Source organism: Nymphaea colorata, chromosome 12, assembly GCF_008831285.2.
Source record: "Nymphaea colorata isolate Beijing-Zhang1983 chromosome 12, ASM883128v2, whole genome shotgun sequence".
Lineage (NCBI taxonomy): Eukaryota > Viridiplantae > Streptophyta > Magnoliopsida > Nymphaeales > Nymphaeaceae > Nymphaea > Nymphaea colorata.
The window spans coordinates 1,822,408-1,833,266 of NC_045149.1; positions in this window are offsets into that span (position 1 = coordinate 1,822,408).

Genomic DNA, 10,859 nt, shown 5'->3' on the forward strand with positions numbered 1-10,859 from the left:
CATACTTTCCCCTCAAACTAAGCCGTTCTGTTGGTAGACTTCGAGGGATGTATTTGCCGAGTGGAACAAACAAGCACAAAAGCATGGCTTAGCTCCAGGTTTAAAAGCTCAAGGCTACAACCCCACGGACCAACCTATATTGGTGTGGGCTTGTATGGGGCAGCTGTGCACATGGACCTACGTAGTTTGTTTTATTTACATGTTGCTTCCCCTACATAATTTAATTTATTACTTATTCATATCCCTCAAATTTAAGATTTTTTTTATGTTAGTGCTCCTCAACCACAAATTTCCGACTCTCCCACTGTCTACGACTGATGCTGGACTTCTGCTTGTGTAAGGGAATGATGCCCACTGGATTATGGCCCCACTGCCCTACGGGTTAGGGCCTACAAGCCAGTTATGCATGACAACCCCTTCTGAGCTGTCAGGGGAAGCATAGCGCGCACGCGCACGCACGCACACACACACACACACACACACACACACACACACACACATATATATATATATATATATATATATATATATATATATATAGATAGAGAGAGAGAGAGAGAGAGAGATGGTATAATTTAGACACTTAAATTGAAGGTAAAATCAGACCCTTTAATTTTTGCTAAAAGTTATTTTAAATAAAATACAAACATGCTAATATATTTGTAAAAACTATTTTCATATAAAACATGCTTTGAATCAAGTTGTTTTTATGAAAAATGTTGATTTTTCTATCATCCAAAGGTTGATGTTATGAAAGCTATTCTTTTTTGCTAAAAACACTATTAAGACCCAAAAAATTGAATATATTTTGCATAAACCAATCCTTATGATCAAATTGGTAAGGTTAAATTAAAAAAAAAAACACTTTAAATATCATATTTAAAGGGTCTGATTTTTTTTCCTAACTATAGGATTGGTTTCTACCAATCTCTCTCTCTCTCTCTCTCTCTCTCTCTATATATATATATATATATATATATATATATATATATGATCTGCTTATGGAGCCGTGTTCGACCCCACATCCTCTCCATACTTTTGATACAAAGAATACCAGAATATCTAATTCGAGCTCTTTTTTTTGTTATATTTGCCTTAAAAAAAATTTCGAGAATCGCTCGTATGTTTTGAGTGATAGTCTTCAGAATTAGTTCTCCTAGCAGCCATTTAAATGTCAAGTGGTGTTGGGTATGAGAAATTCTTCTATCTACTCAAGCTATTACTAGAATCCCTCTATTGGTCCACACTGTGCTTACACATTGGCAAATTCGATTCAGATCATTATTTAAAGCCAGCTGCGCTTGCAGCGCCAGTACTATGCTGCTACACTTTCAAAACTTCTTTTTCACGAGGCAATTTTTAATTCTTACATACAGCTGTGTACTTTATCTTGTAGGGTCCACTATTTATTGTCACACACAGCCACACGATGCGGCCTTCCGCGTTCGAAGTTGAAACATTTCATGTACCATATGCACCGGTTTTGTCCAGTTCTAGCTAATTAATTAGCCCCACATATAGTTCTAATGAAAATCGGATAGTGACTAGAACCCATGGAACTGACCAAGCTAGACATCTTCTATCTCAGTTCATTAAATTCATGAAAGTAGTCAAACTTGCCTCATCCTTGTTCATCATGACCGAAACGCCGAGTCATTTGACAAGTATACCTATGGTCGAGCTTGTCTCACAACTCAGTTATGTATGCCGAGCTTGAACTCAAGCAGGAATGGAGCTTGAGGTTGCAAGTGAGGTTCAGTCAATCGTGATATTTTGTAAATAAATACAATTTCAGGAAGAGCAAGGCTAATGCTCCTATCCAACCCTCTTCCCCCAAGGTAGAAAGTTTGGTTTTGTTGCTTCAGGGTGCTGCTTTTTGTGCTTCAACTAACGTGTTGGTGGTGCTTTCCCTTTTACAGCATAGAAAGTTGACGTCTACATGAAGAGTAGCTGCCTACCAGCTTCTACCCCATCTATTGCACCAACCCCCTGAGAGACTTGTAAATATATACAATTTGATCTCAAAATAGCAAAAACAGATTTCTTGTACCAATTTATTAGACTATGACATAAATTTTATAACAAATGTAAATTGGGCGTTGATCAGTTTGATAAATCAAAGGATATTATTAACGGGGCAGTAGATGTTTGAGAATATATAAATATAGCTCATTAATATGTAGCTCATCTGGGTTAATGGAGCTAAGTTTCAGTTATGAAAACAACGGGACATACGGCTCTCTTAGTCCTAATGAGGCGGCCTCATGTTCAGCCCATTGGCTGAGTTTAGGCAGTTGATGCTCGGCCTTACGTACAATGTCTGCTGTGTGTTTAGAAGCTTCGATATGACATAAGGACGCTAGAGTATGCAGTGAACTGTGCATGCATGAGCGAAAGGATTACCCGCGCACATGTAGGTACCGAGAAAATCTGCCAAATCACATTTTCAAAGGGAACTAGAATCTCCATCGTCTATTTTGGTCCGATTCTGAGCATTGACCTTTTCCATCTTCTTCCATCCCTACACGTTACATTCTTCAGCTCTTTGCCTATAAAATCTCCTTGTCGCTTCATTTTAGCAACTTGGTGTTGCAGCTCCACACCTACAGCCGATCGGGCAACCCATGACTCTGGTTGAAATTTCACAAATAGTTGGTCTGACCAACTAATAGTGAGGGCATTAGATATCCAATAATAGAAAATCACATTATTAAGTGGCAGGTGACTAGCTAGATCTCTTAAATGTCCAAGATGTGAATTCTCAACAACATTAAAGATTTCTTGCCTCATATCTCAAGATTCAACTACTGGTTTGAGTACAGTTCAGAGGTGCTGTCGAATGTTCTTTTGATTTTTCTTTGATGTTTGTCAGGTAGGAGAGCTGGTGGCATGCGTAGAGTTGTCATGGGCTGTGAACTTTGCAACCCATATGAAAAGGAGAATGGTGAAAAAGAAAGCTACAAATAACTTCCTTTTCTTTTTTCTATATTAACAAGTGGGAAAAGAAATACAATTTATAGACTTTACAATATAGACGTTGTAAAGTTAAAGGGGAAGTTAGAATATATAAGCAAAGTGGGAATATCTAATTCTTTTACAAAGGAATGTACACAATAAGAATTGAGAGGATCCAATTGAGGTGAATCATGCTCCTTAATAGTCACCTGACACTCCCATTCAAGTTGATGCGTGTGGAGATCCATAAAACCCAACTTGGACACTAAAAACTTGAACTGGTTCCTTCCTAATGCTTTTGTAAATATGTCGGCAATTTGCATCTTTGTAGGAACGTGTGCAGTCTTGATGATCCTAGCTTGTATTTTTTCTCAAATTAGATGACAATAAAGCTTGATATGCTTGGGCCGTTTATGAAATTATTAGATTTCAGGCGATGTGAAGTGCAGCTTGATTGTCACAGTAATTGCATGGGCTTTCCATGTTTAAAGCCAAGCTCTTCTAGTAATGCCTTCAACCAAATGAGTTCGCCTGTAATAGATGCCATAGATCTATACTCAGCTTCTACGGATGAACGTGTCATTGCATTTTGCATTTTATTTTCCATGAAACCGGACTTTGCCCTATAATGACAAGGTAACCAGAGGTGGACTTGTGTGTCCTTGGGCAACTTGCCCAATCTGAATCGCAATAAGCTTCAAGTTGGATTTCACTTTTTGACGATACACTGTTGTGGTCTTTAGATATCTTAAGACACGAACTGCTGCATCATGATGAGTTTTTTGTGGCATTTGCATGAACTGGCCTAAAGTTTTTGCAGAGTATACAATGTCAGGGCGAGTAACGATAAAGTATATGATACACTCTACTAATCTCCCATATTTTGAGGGATCTTTAAGAGGTTCACCTTTGTCCGTAGTCAAGCAAAGTTTTTGGTCCCACTGGAAATTCACATGGCTAACTCCAAGAAGACCTACATCTGTGAGAATGTCTAATGTATGTTTTCTTTGGATTAGAAATATCCCTTGGGGCAACCTTGCAACTTCAATTCCAAGAAAATATTTTAATCGGCCCAAATCTTTGATGTGGAATGAGTTTCTAAAAATTGTTTTATTGATGCTATATGTGCACCATGACTTCCTGCAAGATAATGTCGTCAACATATACTAACACAATTGTAATAATTGACTTAGCACGATAACTAAACAAAAGGGTATATCTTGCAGTTTGTAAAGCTTGTGCCAACTTACTGAACCAATTCCTTGATGATTGTTTAAGCCCATATAGTGATTTCTTTAACAAACAAACGTGATGCTCCCCTTTGCAAAGAACTCCAGGTGGAAATTCCATCTAAATTTCTTCGCCAAGTTCACCATGAATAAAGACATTGCTAACATCTAATTGATATAATTCTCAACCAGAGGTGGTATCAAGGAAAGAAGACTATGCATAGTGATGAGTTTGGCAATGGGGGCAAATGTACCATGATAATTCAAACCCTCAATTTGTGTATATCTTTTTGCAACGAGTCGAGCTTTGTATTGGTTCCCGTCAGGATATCACTTGATTTTATAGACTCATTTGCAACCAATGGCATGTTTGTTGGGAGGCAAGTCAATGATTTCCCAAGTGCCATTGTGTCACACCCCAACCCATTGACCCTAAAATAACCCTTTTTTTTGTTAAAACATAAAAAGTTGAGGTGCACCGACACAACGATTTAAAAGGAAATGAGCTATGCACATCAAAGACAATGGGGTAACTTTTCGTTATATGATAAATTCAGTCCATAGAAATCACATCATATTTTCTCAATAATACATATGTCAAAAATGCCCCAAACCACAACATTGATGTCTAACAAAAACAAGACATCAATAAGACCAAAACATGACATGCCGACATTACAATAAACCCAAAACCTCCTCAGTAGGATGTTACTTCAACCATCTGATCAACCTACTGCCCCGGGTCCACCAAAACCTGAAAAATAAAACAACAGAAGGCTTAGCCTTTGCAGTATGGCAACACCCCAGATGAATGCCTAACCCTCTTAGGTATGAGCTCAAATCTAGGATAAAACAATTATGAAAGCAAATCACTATCATGTCGTGATAAGACATATAGTCACATGACTTGTCAAGAAGGCCCCTCACATATACCACGACATGTAAAGACCACTCCTTGGCCACAATTAACATATTTCCTAATCACATTCACTTCATGCATATTCACTTTATTCACATACACTTCATTCACATTCTTTTCATTTTCATTAGTTTTAGTGAATTGACAGTTCCTCTAGGTACAAACAGCAGAAGAATACTCGTCCATGGATGTGTGAATTTCAAGGAAAGATACTTAGCCTTCCGTAGGACACCCAGTTTAGGAAAACGGGAGCCCAACGCTCCCAGCACATCACACAACTGCACCATGGAGCCTTGCACTGCCTTCACTTCGAGGAGGAGAGACCAGTGGCAAAGGTGTGACATCTCCCAAACACATTGCCCACTGGCTTCTCAATTTCTTATTCTTTTTTACTTATCATTATGGAAACTCGTTCACAAAATGACCGGTTAACTCATGAGGTTGGTTCACTCCATGAGTGCACCCATAACTCTAAAAGCCTCCATACGAGAGCTACACATATCATTAACATTCTTAGCTAGATGCCATAACATTACCGGTACAACTACTATTCAACTTCATTCATTTGCATCCATGCCCATGACTATGCATGCGAAAATATCACAACATTCACATTCATCACACACATCAATCACATCTTTCAAAGCTTAGCCAAACCATGGAGAGTAGTCTCGATCAGTGATTAGCTCGTAGCTATCTTATGCAGTTGTCATACTAGGATATTTTCTAATGCACAACTGAGGTCGATGAGATACTCGACTAGATACTCCACCTCATCTGTCCCAAGCAATTATCATTTCTAACATGCACATGCAATTGCTAGTAATTTTCAAAACAAGACTTATAAAAATTTTGAACCAAACTTATCTCACAACAAATCAATCGCAGCATACATTCACTCTATTACATCACAACCATTCAATCACATCACAATCATGATACAATGATCCTAAAAACACACATCTCAAAAGTTGGCCCTAGGCAGGGATTTGCTTGGAATGCCACCATACCTGTTGCACGTCACCAAAATACCCAAAAGTGGCTCGAGCTTCGAATCTGGTAGCTCAAGGTCTACTGGATGCACCCAGTGTACCTGCAAACACAATCAAACGATAAGTTCTCCACTCGCTTCGCTTTATAATTTATACAAATATGAAACATAGTCATTGAGGCATGTCATCGTCTCAAGAGAGTGTCAACGGGTAGTGTCGACCCACAAAGCCCTCCAATAGGCCTCTTCCCAACTCTTTGAGTTGTCACCAAATGGTTTAAGCTCTGCGCTTTCGATTTGAACCAATCACTAATCCGCTTTCTCACTTGCTTCCTTAGTTGAGGCATCTACCTCACAATTAAGATTCTCAACATATGACGTATATGCACATCAATGGAAGCATATTTCCAAACCTGCTAAAAACGACTCTAAACATTCTCAATATTGTCAAAATCTCTATCATGTTCCCAAATCGTTTCGAAAATCAACTTATGATGCTAAGAAGATCATTGTAGACATCAAATGTTTGATTGATCCCCAAACAGCTAAAAGACAGAAGAGACTGAGAGGGGAGACGACAGAAACAATGGGAGAGGGAGAAGGGGAAGGAGAAATAGACAAAGAGAGGTTGAGAGGCTCACCTGAGCGCCCATCGCCGCCCTTCACCTCCACTTCCTTCTCTTAGTTGCGGTCACAGCAGAAGAAGAGACGAAGAGGAAGAGAGAGTCGCTGAGGAAGGCGAGTGAGAAAAGCCGTCACGTCGGGCTCTCATGTTGATGGATTCGGGTCCAGGTTTGGACCCGATCCAGCCCACCTGCAAATGACGAGTGTTACATCCTATCCTCCTTAAATAAAATTTCGTTCTGAAAATTGAGATCATACGTCAATGCAAGAATAGGTGTGGGTACTTTTTCGCATGTCCTCCTCGAGTTTTCATGTGCTCTCCTTCAACCCATGGTGTTGCCATTCCGCTCTTACTAGAGGAATTCTCTTGGTGCGAAGTACTTGCTCTCTTTGATCCACAATTCTAATAGGTTTTTCTTCTATTATCAAATCATCTTGCACTTGAATACCTTGAAAATCAATCACGTGTGTAGGATAAGACACATACTTTCGAAGCATTTGAGTACCTTGAAAATCAATCACGTGTGTAGGATCAGGCACATACTTTCGAAGCATGGAAACATGGAAAATGCCATGAATATGACTCAAGTTATGTAGTATAGTGTTAATATGTACGCCACCTCTCTGATCTTCTCTAATATCTCAAAAGGACCAATGAACCTCTGACTCAACTTTTTCTTAATACCAAATCGAAAAACGCCTTCAGTAGGATAAATTTTCTAGAATACATGATCACCAACCTTAAAAGTCAACTCTCTGCGTCGATTGTCGACATAACTTTTCTGTCTACTCTGAGCAGTCAACAACTTTTTCTTTATCAATTGTATTTGGTCGGTGTATTGTTGCAATGCCAAAAGGTTCTCGATCTTGCCATCACCCATTTCAGTCCAATAAGTTGGCGATTTGCATGGCCTCCCATACAATGCCTCAAAAGGTGCCATCCCAATATTGGAGTGGTAACTATTATGATAAGCGAATTCTACTAATTTTACATGTTTATCTCATTCTCCTTTTCAGTACAAAACACAAGCACACAACATGTCCTCTAAGGTTTGAATGGTTCTCTCAGCTTAAACTTGGTACCCAATGTCTTTTGCAATTGCCCCAAAAACCTAGAGGTAAAACGTGAATCTCGATATGCAATAATAGACTTTGGCACTCCATGCAATCTCACTATCTTGCCAATATATAACTCTGCGAGACTTTCCAATGATTGACTGATTTTGATTGGTAGAAAATGCACGGACTTCGTAAGTCGATCAACAATCACCTATATGGCATCATGCTATCTTCTGGTGTGAGGCAAACCAACCATAAAATTCATTGTAATGTCCTCCCATTTTCACACTGGAATATCTATCTGTTGCAGCAAGCCTCCTGGTCGTTGATGCTCTGCTTTGACCCGCTAACAAACTAAGCATTTTGCCACACATTCTGCAATTTCATGCTTCATTCCAGGCCACCAAAATTTTATTTCATATCTTGAAACATCTTTATACTGCCAGGGTGTATGGAGAACTTAGATTTGTGACCTTCATCAAGTAACTGACCCTTTACCCCTTCATCTTTAGAGACTTACAATCTTTGTCAAAACCACAATGATGGATCTTCATCTTGATACCAAAGAGAATCTGTCTACTTACTTTCTTTCATATTTTAGCAAAATCAGGGTCCTCCTTTTGCTTCAATATAAGCTCATCCAATAAAGGATGTTGTATCAAGGCAGTCATTGTTGCTTTGTTCTCATCACGTAGGTGAGGCTGCCATGCTACCACATTTTGCAACAACATCCAAGAGTGATTTATCATATTGCATATCATTGCCTTAAGCATGTCTGCTCAAAACATCAACCACCACATTCGCTTTGCCTGGATGATATGATATTGTGAAATCATAATCTTTTAAGTATTCAATCCATTTTCTTTGCCTCAGATTGAGATCCTTTTGGGAGAATATATACTTCAATGACTTGTAGTCTGTAAACACCTCAAATATTGCTACATAGAGATAGTGTCTCCATATCTTCAGTGCGAACACTACTGCTCCCAATTCGAAATCATGAGTGGGAGAGTGTTTCTCATGTGTCTTCAACTATCTTCATGCATAAGTCACTACACGACCATGTTGCATCAATACACAACCATACCCGATTCCCGATGCATCGGTGTACACCATAAATCTAGAATGACCTGATGGAAGCGTCAAAATAGGGGCGGTAGTAAGCTTGTCCTTCAAGGTTTGGAAACTATTTTTGCACTCTTCATTCCAAACAAACTTCACTCATTTTCTCAATAGCTTAGTCATGGGCGTAGCTATTTTCAAAAAGTCTTGTATAAACTTGCGATAGTATTCTATCAATCCCAAAAAGCTTCTAAGCTCAGTTATGCTGCAAGGCGTCCTCCAGTCCTGTACAGCCGACACCTTAGCCAGATCGACAGAAACTCTATCCTTTGAGATCACATACCCAAGAAAGTTTACATTCTCTAGCTAAAATTCAAATTTAGAGTACTTGGCATATAACTTATGCTTGCGCAAAACATCCAACACACTCCTTAAGTGATCTCTGTGCTCTGTCTCCCTATCTGAGTACAACAAATTATCATTAACAAACACAATAACAAACCGATCCAAGTAGTTTTAAAAAACCTGATTCATGAGGTCCATTGGAGAATACCTTTGCATTCTTGAGTTGATCAAACAAGTCTTCAACTCTAGGAAGTTGATACTTATTCTTGATGGTGATTTGATTCAACATAACACATTGCCACAACCCACTGGCCTCTCATCTCTTATTCTTTCTTACTTATCATTATGGAAACCCATTCACAAAATGACCAGCTAGCTTATAAAGTTCGTTCACTCCACGAGTGCACCCATACCTCCAAAAGCCTCTACACGAGGGCTACACATATTTTTAACATTCTTAGCTAGTCATCATAACATTACGGGTACAACTATCCTTCAACTTTATTCATTTGCATTCATGCTCATGACTATGCATGTGCAACATATCACAACATTCACATTCATCACACACATCAATCACATCTTTCAACCAAACCATGGAGAGTAGTCTCGATCCATGATTGGCTCGTAGCTGTCCTATGCAGTTATCATTCTAGGATGTTTTCTAATGCACAATTAAGGTCGAGGAGATACTCGACTCGAAACCCCACCTCATCTGTCTTAAGAAATTACCATTTATAGCATGCACATGCAATTGCGTAGTGATTTTCAAAACAAGACTTATAGAAATTTTCAACAAAACTTATCTCACAACAAATCAATCACATGCATACATTTACTTCTTCACATCACAACCATTCAATCACATCACAATCATAGGATCCAACGATCCTAAAAACACACATCCCAAAAGTTGGCTCCAAGAAGGGATTTGCCTGAAATGCCGCTATACCTGTCGCACGTCACCAAAATACCCAAAAATGCCTGTTACACGTCACCAAAATACCCCAAAATGCCTCGAGCTTCGAATCTGGTCATTCAAGGTCTACTGGACGTGCCCGGTGTACCTGCGTGCACAATCAAACGATAAGTTCTCTACTCGCTTCTCTTTACAATTTATACAAGTATGAAACATAATCATTGAGACATGTCATCGCCTCAAGAGGGTGTCGATGGGTAGTGTCGACCCACAAAGCCCTCCAATAGGCCTCTTCCCAACTCTTTAAGGTTGTCACAAAATGGTTTAAGCTCCGCGCTTTCGATTTGAACCAATCACTAATCCGCTTTCTCACTTGCTTCCTTAGTTGAGGCGTCTACCTTGTGATTAAGATTCACAACATATGATGTAAATGCACATCAATAGAAGCATATTTCCCGAGCTTGTTAAAAATAGTTCTAAACCTTCCCAACATCATCAAAATCTCTATCATGTTTCCAACTCGCTTTGAAATTCAACTTATCATGCTAAAAAGCTCACTGTAGACGTGGATCATCATCCCTCCTAAATAGTCCTATACCTTCCCCAAAATAGCAACGTCGCTAACATGTATTCTAATTCATCAAATCTTAAGTCTAGCATGCTCAATCAATAATTATACGTGCGCTAACAGAAAATATTCGACAATTTAGGCTCGATTAGGCCTTGCTTACCCCAATATTAGAGTCTAAACTCTTG